Raw genomic sequence first — 17,252 nt, forward strand, 5'->3', positions numbered from 1 at the left:
AATGGGATGCTTGCAAATGTTCATTCATATAAGCTTGAGGTGACAAGAGAAGATGAGGGAAGGGCATCTGATCTCACCTATACTTAACTGAGAAAGGTAAACGCAGACAGACAGACAGTTACTTCCAGGTATCAATTCATACCCATTCTAGCAGGACTGCTTTGTAAAAGAGCACACAGCAGAGTGTGCATCAAGAGGTTAGATGAGATATTTAACTTTAAGCTGGCAGAAAATCTTAATCAATGTTATTGCAATTTTTCTTGAAGGTATTTGCAGTGGTTTTCTCTGAATTAATGACAGGACAATGCTAGAGTATTATAAAGAAAACACTGAAAAACATATGATGAAAATACGATGTATGCATTCAGTTAAGAATAATATGTGTGCTTAATCTGTATTTATTATTTCCTAGGGCTTGTTTTTCATTTTGTTGACTTTTTATGCCCTTTTCAGCTGATAAGTTGATACACTGAGATATATTATAAAAGACCAAGAAGAATATATTTTCATCAGTAAGGAATTGCTGATGAGAACTTTCAAGGGAATTCTGTGCAACAGAAAATTAATAAGATAAACATTAACATTTCACTGTCCAAATTCTGGCATAAAAGAGACTCAGGTCCCATAAGAACACTGACACTGTGGAAAAGGCTGCAGTAAATTATTAGTCTAAACTAGCTGCCAAACTATGTAGCTCTAGTGGTTCAGGGATTTTTCTTCTTGCCTTGTGAAGAGCAATTACTATTTCTTTTTTTCATTGAAAAATAGGCAAATATTTAAATAAACATAAAAGTATTCCTTTAAAGTGCTTGTGTCCATAGCAAACAGTAGTTTCAGTGAAGTGTTATTGCAATAGCACGATAAGGTGCACAAGGTGCATATACTAGGCAATCCACCATTTTAGCAATAAGCAATGTGTCTAGTTTGTCTGGGGGTACTCTTTTTTTTTTTTTTTTTTTTTTTTTTTTTTTAAGAATGAAATGAACTAAAGAACTTTAAAAATGCATGATCAGAGTGTATCCACTTGGAGCCTTGCTTATTTTGAAAATCTACAATATAAATCTGTACACAAAAATGTAAGGGACACAGCTGTAGGACATAACAGTCAAGCTGTCCAGAATCACACTCGAACATTTAATGTTTTTTTTTTTTTCCTGACATAATATTTTAAAATTGTAATAAATGTTGTTTAGATTCACATGGATCTCTGAGTTACAAGTCCTTACATGAAAGAGGGCTAATAAGATTTCTTTGCATCTTGTTTTTTAAGAATGTGTTTAACAAACCAACACATGAAGCATAACCAGTGAACATCATTTGGGACACAATCACTGTAATGTGTTAATCTAAAGCACATAAATGATTTGGCTCTTTAAAGTAAAGAATTGGTTTCAGCTGACTTGAAAATGAAATAAAATTATAATATTCTCATATAAACCTCAGAATATAGTATGGGCACTTTTTCAAAAACAAATAAACAAAACACCTCTCATATTAATGACAGTTTAACTCCAAATGCGTATACCAATTTCTCTGAAAGTTTGGAATTCCAACTCATAATATTCAGGATCATATGTATATTCATATATATTAGCATCTATATATATTTTAACATATATAAATTGAGTTTTTATTTCTTAATAAACAGTGATAGATAGACATTGTAAAATTACCCTGGATAAAATAAAAGTACCAGGCTGTTGCTTAGAATCGTAACTTGGAGTAAAAGGAGCCATAGAAATATTTCAGCAATTAATAGGATGTAAGAATGGAATCATAGGAGTAAGATGAGGGTATCTCATAGACATGAAGTTTTAATAATGTAAGACCACAATTTTATGTCTTTTCTCTTTACTATTTTTTCCAAACAGAAGGGAAAGTTCATTGCAGTGAAGTCAAACCTAATTTGTGCAGCATTTGCTTTCTGAAGAACAACACAGAGAACAAATAGTTAACAGCTTGGCATGCAGGAAAGGTCTTACTCAATTTTTATTTCTGTATTTCCAAATAGCACACTGCTTGATTGAAAGAGATCTTTAACAAAATGAAAACTGTATCTTTCAATACTTTGTGGAGATACACAACCCATAACCACTATTTGAAGAAAGTAACCAGCTCAGTGTGTACTATTACACAGTGTTGCTGAGAACAAATTAGCGCTGGAAATATATTGCTACTGTGTTCTCAAGTGACTGATTCTACTAAATGTTTGTTTGTAGGAATTTAAAATCATCCCTCTTGAGATCAGCGTCTCTGACATAAGCATAGTCAATGCCATAGGGAGATAATTTATTATGAACTTTGTAATACTCGAATAAGCATTGTGACCCAAGAAACCCTATTAAATGGAGTTGCTGGTCTTTTTTTCTTCTTTCTTCTAGAGTGACAATTTAGTTCTGCAGTGTGCTGTCATCATATGAGATTAATCACAGTAATGACATGTTTTTCACTAAGAACATTATTAATAATTATTTGAATATAGAGCAGGAGGTATGAGATTCTAGGCCAAATGATTTAAACATTGAAAAGGGTACAAAACACATCTTAAATGTGGGTCTTACATGTGTTCTGTTTGTTTGGAAAAGGAAAGCACCAAAAAGAGGATTACTCCACAGGCAAGTCTGTGACAAAAGTTTATTTACACAAAGATAAATGCTTGACAATTAAATAGGAAAAAAATATCTGATTTTGGAAATTAGGGGATGATTAAAAAATACATTGATTTACTTTAAAATCAAAGCATTTTTTTTTTTGAACAAATAAACAAAACAACAACAACAACAAAAAACCCACCCACTACATAAATGATGAGTGGCTTTTTAGTAATAAAAAGGCCAGGTTATATTTCAGATCCACATTGGTTTTATCCAGAAGACTAATTAAAATGTGCTTTTGGTTTGGATGTGACAGCACCAAATCTTGTGACCTGTGTACACAAAAGCCTCTAACATCAGATGTACTGCAAATCAGCGGCTCTAAAATTTTTTCTAATCCCCGACATAATTCATATTTTGAATCACTATGTGCCCTCATATGATTTTACCCCTAACCAAGAAATAAATTTCCACAGCCAAGGTTCATTCCTGATTCAGCATATATAGTATCAGATCTGGATATGGGAAATAAAGTAAAACCACAGATGTTACAGTTAACCCTGTTACCAAATAGCAAATAGGTTGAGGATTAATGAATATAAGAATAGAATAGTTGCAAGAATTTTGAAATAAATCAGAGAAACCTGGGAACAGCTCCCCTCTGGTATAGGAGGCCCAAAAGCTAGGATTCAGGCAGAGATTTTCTTCTGTCATCACATAATTATTATAATGTAGGATTCTTCCCTCACCAAGATGATTTGGTTTAGCAAAGGAGCTTGGTGTTTTTTATTTCATTTATTTATTTATCTTATCACCATGTTAGCCTAGAAAAAGTACTGCCCCTGTTCTGGAATTTCTTTTGTCCTTTGGCCAAGGATTGTGTTGTCATCCAGTAAAAACCTAATTCATTTGAAATCCTTTGGGACAGAGGTTTTTTTTTTTTTTTTTTTTTTTTTTTTCCTTTTTTTTGTTATTTTCTTTTATTTTCTTTTGTTAATGTGCTTCAGGCCTTGAGTCATTTTGTTGCCTCAACCTCTGTCATGGCTTCTGAGTCTGTGGCCAAAAGTTCACAGCCTTTGGGCTACTTTGCTACATTTCAGTGCCAGAAAAGGGCAGCCTGATGCAGTGAGGGCATAACGAGAACAGAAAAGCTAAAATAAATGCCAGGGGCAGAAAAGGCCTGAAAGGAGGGATTAAATCAGCGCCAAAGCATTGACAGTCAGGACACTGTGAGGACAGGAATGGTGTGGGTTGACCATGGGGAGGTCAGGGCAGTATCTTCCTGGCCAGGAGGTCCTGCCCTGCTTGCTCCCAGTTGGGGACATTTATCCAAGATAGATAACATAGATATGACAAATTTTACTTTTGGTGAGAAACTGAGACAACTGGAAGTACTCGCATAGGACTGACTCGTGCAAAGTCAAAGAGTTTGACATAAATTCAGGACTTACCTAAAAACTCAGTCTCCTAAAAACAGTTTGTGTTAAGTTTAAGGTCACTTGTATTTCCTGTGTAGTCCCTGGTATGATACAGGCACCTCACAGAGATAGTACACTGTTCCAATTAATTGTTCTATAGCTAGAATTCTTTTTTTTTTTTTTTTTTTTTTTTTTTAAGGTTGCTCAATTACAGAGGTTGCCTTTGACTCTTTAAGGCATCTAGACAGCCAGCTTAGGTAGATCCTGAACTTAGGTAGCCAAAGAGCTGTGAGATAAATTTCCTTTCTTGGATAGGACTGGCCAGAACCTGCTCCGTTCTCAGTTTGCAGTAGTGAGACTCACTTGTTATTGGTGCAAATCTGCTCTTCTCTGAGAATCTTATCTAAAACATAGCTTATCAAAGAGATGAGCTAATTATCTGTCACACCAAGTGCTTTTCCTTTCTGCCTCACTGGTTAAAAAGATATCTTACCTTGAAAAAAATAACAAAAATCCAACAACTTTAAAAGCAGTATCTGCAGCATGAAAAAATAGCTGTATGGGACCCTAAGTCCCTTTCTGACACAGAGAACTGTAATCAAGGTCAATTTTCAAAGCAGTTAGTTTCTCTGCTCCTATTATTTTAGCTGTTCATGAGAGAAGAATTCTCCCATTTTATAGACCAAATGTATTTATTGTCCTTTTATACCCATCTAGCTCTAAACCAACATCAAACAATAACTTAAGTGTTTATTCTCCCTCCCAGCATCTTATTTTTCTGATGTGTCTACAGAGAGAATTATATGTTCACTCAGCTTTGTTTTCCAAAGGAAGAACTATCAATTTTGTTAGTTTAATCTCATAAATTGTATTTCCTGAAGTTCTTGCATTTTGCCATCTCAAATGTACAATCTGCATTTTGCATTCTCACACTTGTACAATCTTTTAATTTCCAGCCTTCTGGCATTGTTCTTGTTACTGCTGATGACAGATTTTCTTGTGTTTTCATGTCTTCACATATATATATATATGGCTTATATGTCACATATATGCTTATATATATATGTATATATAAGCTTACATATATATAAACATATATATATGTAAGCTTATATATATATGCTTATATATATACATATAGGTGACAAAATATAAACTGCAAATCACAGGAGAAAGCACACAAGTCATATAAGGGTACAATTCCTAGAATTAAGAAATAATCATAACACTTAATTTATCTTCTCTGGAATGAAATACCAAGCTTCATAACTATGTATGAATCAAATAAGTCTTTCCTGTACAAATACAGACTCTGGATAGCTTATCAAAAATCCTCAACTCAAAGTCATTAGGAAAATTAAGAAGCATAAACATTTTAAAGATGATAAAGCATATAAGCCTCATTCTTGCAAGTTGGCAAACTTTGCTTTGCTACAGAAAATAATCACAAGTTTCCCTTTAGGGATATGTCTAATTCTAGTGTACTGAATGGGATTACTGAGGTTTCTGATGAAATTCTGAATAGGAAACTTAAGGACATGCTTAATAGCTCAGAGATGCCACAGTGCTCAGCGTAATTCAGAAATGGAATGTGAGATGCAGTGAAAAACAACCTAAGCTTTACATTTTACAAAGAAGCAGCTAGCTATGGCTAAAGTAATTGGTTTATAAGTTTAGGCAAACTCATCACCAGGCTAACAAGGCAGGTTTAAAGCACTTCTTGACTTCTTCCTACCACTTTGCTTGTTCTTGATTGTACTACATGCTTCAGAACATCAATTCCACTGTGAGATCTCTGCAGCATCCCGGAGGATGCATTCATGTGTTGTTTTTGTATAGAAAATATACCACACTGTTTAGAGTTAAAATTCTTTAGAGATGGGATAATTTCCTTGAAGATGATGGAAGACACCGATGCTAGCTTTAACTTCAGTACAGATTAGAAATATTAGTGTAAGTGACCCTATCTTGTTTAATTGTCCAAAATTTTGAAGCTGATATTTATTGTTAATTCTAATAATTTATCAGCCAATAGGTGGCACTGAAAGTATTTAACATTTATTTATATCTCCTATTTTCTTTTAGGCAAATTCCCATTTCCCTCAAGTAAATGGTATATTATGCTCACAAATTAAAAGCCAAGGCACATATTGAATTCTGTCATTAAAAATATTAAGTATTTTTAAATTGGAGAACTGTGGAGAATTTAAACAATTCCCTGGAAATACAAACAAGTGCATCATAATACTTGAATCTTTGTTGAAACCAATTCTAAAGCAGGAGATCATAGGACCAATGACATCCCAGAAACTATCTTAGTATGAAGTTTAAACTGCAAACATCTGTGGAAATTGTAACATTCCAGGAATTGGCTTATACTGGCTTCTGCAGGCTTGCGTATCTTTTTTTTTTTTTTTTTTTTTTTTTTTTTCTTTTTTTCCTGCTGCTATTGTTTTGCAACGGTGAAGGAAGACAGAAGATTCTGTAGCAAATATAATGTAATTTTTCATTACTAGCATTCACCTGAATTTTATTAGGACAACCTTTTCAAGCAACTGCTTCATTCTCTGTGGTAAATAAGCTCATAAACTATTCTATAAATAAAGTTAATGAGACATTTCAGATCAGATTTCCAAAGAAACATACCATAACATATCCACAAAGAAGCTATCTTTCCCTGGAAATCTTTTGCTAAATTTAAATGTTCTTTGAGCAAATGTGATTCAGGAGATATTATCAGTGATTTGGTTTGTACCAAGTGTAATGCAGTCATTCTCTGTGTGTTCTGTTTCATAGCCATATATACACTTCCTCTAAGCTTTCTATTAAAAATATGCTAAAATGGTGAAATGGGAGTGGCTTGTTCTGAAGAAAATACAACATTGTGACACAACATAGAATCTGACTATTCCATTTTGAGGCTGCTTCACCAGCACATTTATATAATAAAATGTTTTTCAGAAAACAGCACAGGCACCACAGTTTTCAGCCATATCAAAGGATAAGATACATGATATTATTGAGGACAAGAAGGAAGTAGCATTGAAATAGAGGATGCTATGTAGGGATAAACAGTAATTTCTATGGTGCTTTGTAGTGTTACCTTGCTTAGTACTTCAGTACACTAAAAATATTGTTAACATTTGCGTCAAAGGAGGGAAACTCATTGCATCACGTGCCAATACTGAAACTGAATTTTGCTAACTATAAGAGCTCTATTTGTGAGATTTTCATTTACTCAACTGTAAACCAATGTTCCTTAATTACAAGCAACTAGGAACTTGTCATTCATTCCTGCCTTCATCATTCCTCACTAGCAGGAAAACTAAAATGTCTTCAAATCACAAAGCAGTAAAACATAATAATTTAATGTTACACCACCAGCCCTAGGCAAGGTATAAGACTTTCCAGCTTCACCTGAATTGATTCAAGAGAGTCATGGCACCACAGTTGGTCATTGGCATGAATATATCATAACAGAAAGTATATCAGGTTAAAACCTGAATCACTAAAGTTAGGCATTGTTTTCTCTGTTAAGGAAACAAAGTGAGCAACCAAGCCAAAGAAAACTAAGCAAGCATGTATATTCTCCCCTAACTGTATGACTGAAAATGTCATCCTCCTCAGGTCACTTGGAATGTGAATGGATATGAAAAAATAGAACCAATATTCAGGCTATGAATGTTGCCTACATTATTCCTACTCCACAACTTCTATAACCTAATATTAATCTGACTACCTTAAAGATATAAGCAAAAACAGAACTATGAGAATTTAGATTTATCAGAAATCACAGACAAAGATGGTGAATTAATTCATAAATATTCTGGGAAATAATAGAATTTTGCTGATACCTATGTTTATGAATATCTGCATAACCATACTTTGGTCACAAAATTATATTTTAAAATTGCACATCTTGAAAATACCATTTTTTTTAAATGAACAATTTGCCACTAAATAAATAATTGATTCTTCCAGGTACATATTCAAAAATCCTACAAACTAGATGAAACTTTTTGTGCAGCCTTCAGATAGATATCTGCTACTGATTATTTTATTATTTCCAATAAGTTTGTGGATCAGATCTTATAAAAGCCTTATGTTTTTTCCATTTATTTTAGCATCTGAATATTTGAATATAGATATACGAATAGAATTTTAGTAGATCATAAATCTATTTTTTAACTTCAGGTTTGCTGGGTGATAAGACAATGTAATTTTTATTTTATCAAATCAAGAATAGATGCAGATGGACACTTTCACTCCACATTTTATCTGAGCTTCAAACCCTTTCACCAATATTACTTAATTCTGGAAATATACTCACAATAAGCCTGAAAAATCACTATCTGCCTACGCTAAATATTCAGTTGTTGCTCAAATGTTATGTCTGGAAAAATTCAAGTCTAGCCACTCCTAGAGTCCTGGCAATCATGAATTAAATATTTTTGTATTAAAATCCAATCACAGCCCTGATTCTGATGAATGTCTACCTCATCCCAAGAGTACTGAATTAAACAAACAAAGAAACAAACAAACCGAAGCAAGAACAGCTTATAAATGCAGAACTAAAGTTCTTTTCTTTTACATAATGGTTAATTAGCTCACTATGAATATATTCTCCTAGGATGTTGAAGACATTCACCACACCCTTCAGACTCATAGACTTCGAGCTTAAAGTGCTCTACTGAGGTATGTGTAGGATAATGATCTTTATCTGTTCTCCTTTGAAGAAGAACACTCTGTGCACACAAGATTTCAATAAATAAATAAATAGATAAGCACAATATTCTAAGAAAAACAAACAACAAAAAACAAACAAACAACAACAAAACAAAACAAAACAAAAAACTATAAACCAATGATAAGTGCACTCATCTGGAGGAAGGAAAACTTGTTTTTCTTCCCTCAGCAATTCATCTTCAAACTCCCTAGGAACAATGGGTTTGTGAGGCATCCTATAACCATTTCTTTCTTTTAAATAAATTAAAGAAATTATGCTTTTATATTATATATATATATTTACATATATATATATATATGCATGTCTAAATAAGCAAAAGAATAACACTCCTAAAATAAAGTTCAGTACTTTTTCCTGTTGGTAATAGCCAAGAATAAAGTATTAAAAATTTAACACTATTACACTGTGCTATCTCTTTTTCTCTGTTCTCAAAACAGGAAAAGGGGTGATAAAACTAATTCCACCATGTCCTTCTCAAGATTATGAAATAAGTGAGATACAGTATTTCACAGGAGTGGGTTCAAGAGAATATCTAAAAGTCCTGAGCTCTTCATGAAAACCCATGAATCATGTTCTTTAATCTATACCAAACAATTTCCATGAGAGAGATGCAATAAGCCAGAGATGATCATGGTAACAAGAGGATCAGCTGTCAGCTGTGGCTGATACAGCTACTGATAGTCACAAGCACAAATAAACCCAGGCATATCAATAAAAGATGGGAATTAGTTTTGTTGTTGTTTTTCCCCCATTTATTGTTAAAGCTTATAATTATACGTAAGACAATAAGACCACTGGTTCATTCAAAAGCCTAAATTTACCATATAACCTTATAATTAGTGTCTAGTCACTGAAGCTATTTCAACCATTTTCAACAAAATGAAATCCAATTCATATATGCTGCTTTTACAGTCCTTCCTATCCATCCATACTTGTTAGAGGTCTTACTATTTATTTATTTTTTTCCTAGGATATAAATTCATCTGCATAAGTGGCCCCCTAAGGGGAGCTTCTACTATAGTAATGTAACATGTTGGTTTTCTGTAAACAGACTTCAGTGGTAACTATCAGCAATGTAATTTAGCTCAGGGTATTTCCTCTTAAGATCACAGACAGTCGAACATGCAGCAGCCTCCCAAACTACCTTTGGTCCTCTTGATGCACATCAGAATAAGGCTTCATAAAGATACTGAATTCACTGCACTATGTACTTTTTGCAGATGCTTTCCTTTCCAGACTTTACAAGCACCCGAACACCAACAGAACAGTATTCTGAATGCATAGTGAGGTTTGCTTGAAATGCTGGCTAGATATTAGGCATATTTATACAGCTGATTGCACCTCAAGATATATTCATTTTAGATTATATTCAGCCTGACAGGCCTTGGGGAACCTTTCAACAGTACTTATTTGTTAATCATTTGTTTGTGTGGGTTCTGTGATCAAACCAGTGTGTCAGAGGCAGACTGTAAACAGCCAATACCTGAAGATGATAGTCTTGAAGATGATAGCTGAATTTATTTTAAGTGCTGGATTAAGTCTTTTATGTTTCTGTAATTTTTTCTTTCTTTCTTTCTTTCTTTTTTCTTTTTTCTTTTTTTTTTTTTTTTTATTTTCATAGAGAAGATCTAATCTTAGAGCTGATATACAATGCTTAACTCTGGCATGTAATCCTGGTCTTCTAAGAGTAATTTCCTCTTCATATGTTATTTCTGGTCAACACCATGTTCTTGTAACAGTAGTACATGAAACTATACAGCACAGGGTACAAGCTCAGGATCTGTAATACTTCTCATAACTGCAAAGAGTACCACAAGAAAGCTCTAGGTTGGATGGCAACTTGCATATATTTACCATGGATCAATGCAATAGAAATCAACTTGTTATAAATAAGTACAAGGATTATGGTATTTTTTTTTCTACTTACAAGTAAGCTTTTTGTACAAAGCTCTGTCAGGACAAAAGGACTCTCAGCATATACTTTACATGTGTTATATGGATGAGATAATATGCAGAGACTACAATAATAAAATATAAAATCCTAGATTTAAATATCATGTGTCCCCCTCCTCCTCCCAAGTTATCTAACTAACTCTAATTGGACTTGGATGCTGGTTTAGAAAGTCTGAAGTTGTTATGAGTTCTTGGATATTTGTACCACAAGTAGAAGTCCTGTAGCTAATGAAGGAAATCAGATCTTGCTTTAATGAGGAAACCAACAACATGCTGTCTAATGGGGAGACTTGTTAAAACTCTCATTGAAACACTGCCTGCTGCTAAGTGAACAGGCTTGGCAGGCATGAATTAAAAACAGTAGCTATTGTAACCTGCCAGGGCTCTTTATGATGGAATGATCATGCTAATACAAGGAACTACTAAGGAGAACTATTGAGAGTGTCCAAGTAACTGCCGAGGATGTGATTTCACCTTATGCTTCAGTGCACTTAGTTTCTAATTAGTGATAGTAAAAATTCAAAACAATTTGGAAATCAGCTGAAATGCAGATAAATAACAAGCAACAAATCAGTTGTGCATATAGAGGGAGACAAGAGCAGCAGGAATCAAGGCCAGTGCACCCTAAGCTAAAACTCTTTGTTTTCTTCACAGTCAATAGTCATTTGGAAAACAACTAGGACTGCAGTGTTTTTCTAAGCCCAACACATCTTCCTTGGCTCTATTCCAGTAGGTGCCAGCCATATCAAGAAGGATACAGCCTGTGGCAGAAAACACACTCCGTCATTCTCCTCTTCCTGTCTCTTCTTCCCTTCACCACTCCACTCTCAACTTCTCTTCACTAACCTCTTTACATTTCTCTGAAATGACACTGGTTGACATTGTGGAGTAGAAGCTGTGCCCTTTCACTCAGAAAGTGACTACAGCAGATGTTAGGTAGTTAAAAGGTTTGGAGGGAGAAAGGGTCAGAATGACAAATAGTGAATGGAACCATATAAACAGGAAAAAAAAAAAAAAAAAAAGAGAGAAGAGAGAGAGAGAGATGCCAAATGATATCAACAGCTAAATAGGAACACAGACAAAAGAAGAAGGTAAATAAAACGAAAATAATTAATCTAACTTTGGAAAAATAAATCTGAATATCTTCTGTATTAAATGCAAATGATTATAAAATTGTATATTCAATTATATTTTACTTATTCATTATAAAGTTCCAAACTATTTCTCAATTTCACAATTCTAATAGAATGAAATGGTTTCAAAATTAAAGTGGACAAGTTGGAAAAAGCCGGAGTGCCATAATCAGCTTCTGGAAGCACAAAATGGTACATATTCTTCCAGATACAGGACTCTGGAAGAAGATCTGCAGATACAAGACTCCTCTGCATGTGTAGTGCTCCATTCTTCACAATATTGTTTTCTGTTCTTTGTTCAAAGTAGACAAGCAACAGGGCTTCCAGATGAGTCAAGACCTTATCTCAAGTTCATCCTCAGCAGTTCCTTCTTTGAAACCTTCAGGAAATGAAGAAAAATACCTCATGGATTTCTGTGGACTTCAATGCAAGCTCAGACCTCTTGACTGAGGTTCTAGTTACTCCCAGTGATTGCAACTAAAACCGTGGTTTCACTGACTTGCTTAAAACCACACAGTGGTTCTGAGGCCAGTAGCATTAAATGTTTTTCCTGTTCTCTCTCTTGTCACTGCATACCTTCTAAAGTATCCCCCAAAACCAGAAACAAAGCACAAAACAAAATTGCATCCCAATATATGCGCATTTGGGTAAGGTTGCTAAGGCAACATAAATCTTATCATTTCATAATTTTACAGCATTTGAGCATTACGCACCTTTGTGATTTTGGATTTAGAAACGAAACAAAAATCCAGGAACCATCAGATATAGTCCTGACATTCTAGAGAGTCAAAGACTGGAAACTCATCCATGGCACAGACTTCTGCTTTTGGTTATAACAGTACATCTGATAAAAAGTATCACTGATTTTTCACCCAGCATGTTGATCTACCATACAGATTCTAGTCGTTCCAGTAGGTTTCACAGATAATTGCTAGCAATTGGCTCTTAATCCAGAAGCTTACTCCAGTGCCAAATGTCAAGTTTCCTGTTCTATATTGTTAATAGAGCTTCACAATAACATTCCTGCAGTAGTTTTACTGATTTTTAAATTGAAAGACCAATGGAGTATTTTTTAGTCTTGTTCTATGAAATGGCCACACACTACTTATTGAGTCCAGAGAAGTTCAGGATAAGGCAAAATTCTCAGGTGGAACATTTTACTCCAAAGGTTTAGAACCTAACAGAATTATGAGAAATTGAGAGCAAGTTCTTGAAATACTTATTAAACTTGACTTCACAAAATGCTTCCATACAATTTTTTGTCCCAGTAAAAATCTTTGGGTAGAAAAGTCATAGAGAACTAGATTTTTAAAGTTATTTTGACTTATGCTTCAGCAGTGTTTTTTCACTAATGAAATGTGTTCTTCATGCATATTTGTAGCAGAATCCAGAATTTCCATGCTACCATTGGTCATTAAAACCAAGTGATCCTCCTTCTAGCCAGTCTAGAAAGAATTGGCACATAGTAACATCCATCATAAATAATTAATGGGCCAATTTCAAAGTGTAATATTACATCTATATGCACACTTGTGGAATATTGATGTAAATTGGTTTAAATTGACCAGATGCTCAGAAGATGGGTTAGACAGGTGCAAAATATTTCTCGCCAGTCAGCAAATCCCATTAGTCTTTAGAAGAGATACACTATAAGGGAAAGCAGCTGCTTGTTCCCCTTAGGGACTGCAGAGAAAGGCACCTCTAATGTCCCCTGGGGATTTCACAGAAGTGCTGAAAATGCAGAATAAGCTTGGGATCAGATCTCTAATCAACACTTTACCTTGACTGCCTACACATTTTACTACCCATTTCGCAGTACAATGACCCTGTCACAAGATTATCTATGCTCTGTCCTCTCTCTGGGAACAGTTAGCATGTTTACAGAAGGAAATAAAAAATGCTGGGGCCATTTGCTACCCCTGAGGCTTGGTGATGACCTCATTCTTATTTTGTTTAAATACCTTCTTTCCAAAAGGTGAGAGAAGTCAAATTACCAATTTTCTAAAATATTTCTATTTTATAGAATCATAGAATATCTTGAGTTGGAAGGGACCCATAAGGATCATTAAGTCCAACTCCTGGCACTGCACAGTCTACCCAAAATTTTAGACCATGTGATTAAGTGCACAGTCCAATCGCTTCTTAAATTCAGGCATGTTTGGTGCAGTGACTACTTCATAGGCGAGCCTTTTCCATTGTGTGACTACCCTCTCGGTGAAGAACCTCTTCCTGATGTTCAGCCTAAACCTCTCCTGCCTCAGTTTAACATTGTTCTCGCGGGTTTTATCACTGGTGATTACGGAGAATAGGTCAGCGCCTGCACCTCCACGCCCCCTCGCGAGGAAGTTGTAGACTGCAATTAGGTCTCCCCTCAGCCTCCTCTTCTCCAGGCTGAACAGGTCAAGTGACCTCAGTGGCTCCTCATGTCTTCCCCTCTAGGCCCTTCACCATCTTTGTCGCCCTCCTCTGGACACTCTCCAACAGTTTAACGTCCTTTTTGTACTGTGGTGCCCAGAACTGACACAGTACTCCAGGTGAGGCCTGTAGAGGGGGAGGATCACCTCCCTTGACCTGCTGGCCATGCTCCTTTTAATGCACACCAGGATCCCATTGGCCCTCTTGGCCACGAGGGCATACTGCTGGCTCATGGTCAACTTGTCATCCACCAGGACCCCCAGGTCCTTCTCCTCAGAGCTCCTCTCCAGCAGGTTGTCCCCCAGCCTGTACTGATACTTCCGGTTGTTCCTTCCCAGGTGCAGGACTCTACACTCTCTCTTATTAAACTTCATTTGGTTTCTTCCTGCCCATCTCTCCAGCTGGTCCAGGTCTCACTGAATGACAGCACAGCCTTCTGGCGTGTCAGCCACTCCTCCCAGCTTTGTGTCATCGGCGCACTTGCTGAGGGCAGACACTATTTCGTCATCAAGGTTGTCGATGAAGATGTTGAACAGAACTGGACCCAGCACTGACCCCTGGGGAACACCACTAGTCACAGGTCTCCAGCTGGACTCTGTGCCGCCAATCACTACCCTCTGAGCTTGGCCAGAACCCAACGTAAAAAATAAATAATTAAATCAGCATATAACTAGAGATGCAATGGAGTTATGTTTTTATGTTAATTTTAAAATATTCTTATGATGCAGTAGAGATTGTGTAGTATGTAATGTATATAGAGAGCTGACCTTTAAAACACTTGTGTATAAGGTAATATATGGGGCAAGAGAGAGAATAATAGTGTGGAGAATTCTGGAGAAGGAAAATACGAGTACTTCAGGATCACACAAAGCATCTAAACCAGATAAGAAAGGCAAGGAGAAATAGTGACAGTGCATTAATAGGGAGGGACTAGTGCATGCAGTCTGGAGTTCTGGTGCTAACAGGGAAAATTAAAGCTGTTCTCCTCTTGCCATCTCCCCCAACCTGACTTTGATAAATTATTAATCATCTTTTATTTTTGTAATTTGTATACTGTTTTGCACCCTCCCCTACATGCATGTTACATTTTTTTTTACATGTAACACATTATACAGATATCATTAATATAAATTACCCCTTTCTGACTCTGTGATGGAATATGTATTTTCAGCATTAGTTTCTAGGTCAGTTTTAATCCTGTTTTGTGTGCAGGGTTTGTTAGATATATTCTTTTGATTTCTTTCTGAAAATCCATGAATATATCATACAGTAAATGATCAATTCATCTTTTCTTCTATTTACCCCCAGCCGTGGCTGTTTGTGACAAAATTACTGCTTTACTTTCCCTCTGAAAACAAGATTGTCCTTAATCATTAAATGGATGCATACTATTTCCTTCTGCTAATAGAAGATGTCTGTATATTGTCTGAAGGCATGCATACAACATATACACATGGAAATCAGCTCCCAACAATGATGATATCATTTGCATCAGATTGCTAAGCCTTTTGAAGCTTTCAGATTTGCATAACTTAGTGGAAATAGGGAATAAATCAGTTCTTCCAGTCTGTGTTGCTGTTTCTGTGTGTTATGGGAACAGCAGCTTCACTTCATTACATACCAAAAACAGGTCAATAAATGAACAGGAATCTGAGAATATATAGCTGTATTTGTAAACCATTATAAATACACAGGGTAGATCCATCCTCCCACCTTGCTGAGTGTGATTCTTCTCTGTAACTGTCCAATATTCAGACAAATTCAAATATAAGCTGCTATTGCCACAGTACCCATTCAGCTTCATAAATACATAAATATTTATATGGCAGTTTTGGAGAAGACATAGGCCAGGCTTAGAGGGGTTTTAGAGAGCAATGGAAATTGCCAGAACTGCCAGTGCAAATAGAAATAACAGGAGGAGGTAATGTTATGAGGATAAATATTGGAAACACAACTAGGAAATTGGTTGGGGCAACTAATTTTAAATCTTTCTCCTCTGCAAATATAAGAACGTGGAGTCCCCTGTCTGTAATGTACATAGCTTAAGCCTTCACACTCAATACAGCTGCCACTGGAAATGACACTGTGAAAAAAAAAAACAGTTGATTCAGAGAGCAAACTTGTGAAATTAAAGTAAATAGTTTAGGATTTACTCTTTTTGGCAGGTCAGATACAGATGCAAGAATGCTAGTAACTCACTTTCCTCCAACATCTAGTGAAGTTCAAGTTCACGGTCCCTTGAAAAGATGCCATCACTAGGATACACTGAGATCCTTCAATGGAATGCTGTTATTGCACCCTTTCCTAGGCTGCACGATTTTTTGCACTGGTATGTACAGCATACTACCTGCCTTACTAATCATGACACAATCACCCAGTGTAATGAAAGCACCTTTGAGTTTGTACCCAATAGACTACAGACAAATGATGTAGCCAGATTCAGACAGCATGAATTTGGAGTAGGGCTCAAAGTCATAGTGGGAAGAAAGAAACCTCTGGGAATCAGTGAGTTTTCTAAGTATAATTGCTGAATGGCTCTTCTATCATTCTCATAAGTAAACCAGAGGGTAAATAAAATAGAATGTAAAGCAAATAAAACACAGACATTCAACAATACCTTTATGAATACTTTCCCCCGTCCTCCCTATTTTTTCCAAATTTATAAGGCTTTTGCATCCCCAGCAGCTGATGTAATCATTCACACCCAATCATTAGCAAAACAGTATCTTATTGTCTGGAAGTATTTCACTGAGATCTGTTAACACCGCTCCCTCCTGACTCCCTCAGGTAGGTTTTATACTGGGTGAGAAAAACATTGCTGTCACATTCCACTCAATACCATTCCATACTAAGAAAGAATCCCACACCAGAGAGCAATTAAGCAGAACCCAATACAGACTTCCATTGAACTACATTGTAATTCAGTCCAGTTGGTTTACAAGGTTGGAAACTGCTCAGATTGCTGGAAAAAAAAAAAAAAAAAAAAAAAAAA

This window comes from Oxyura jamaicensis, chromosome 1, assembly GCF_011077185.1.
Source record: "Oxyura jamaicensis isolate SHBP4307 breed ruddy duck chromosome 1, BPBGC_Ojam_1.0, whole genome shotgun sequence".
Lineage (NCBI taxonomy): Eukaryota > Metazoa > Chordata > Aves > Anseriformes > Anatidae > Oxyura > Oxyura jamaicensis.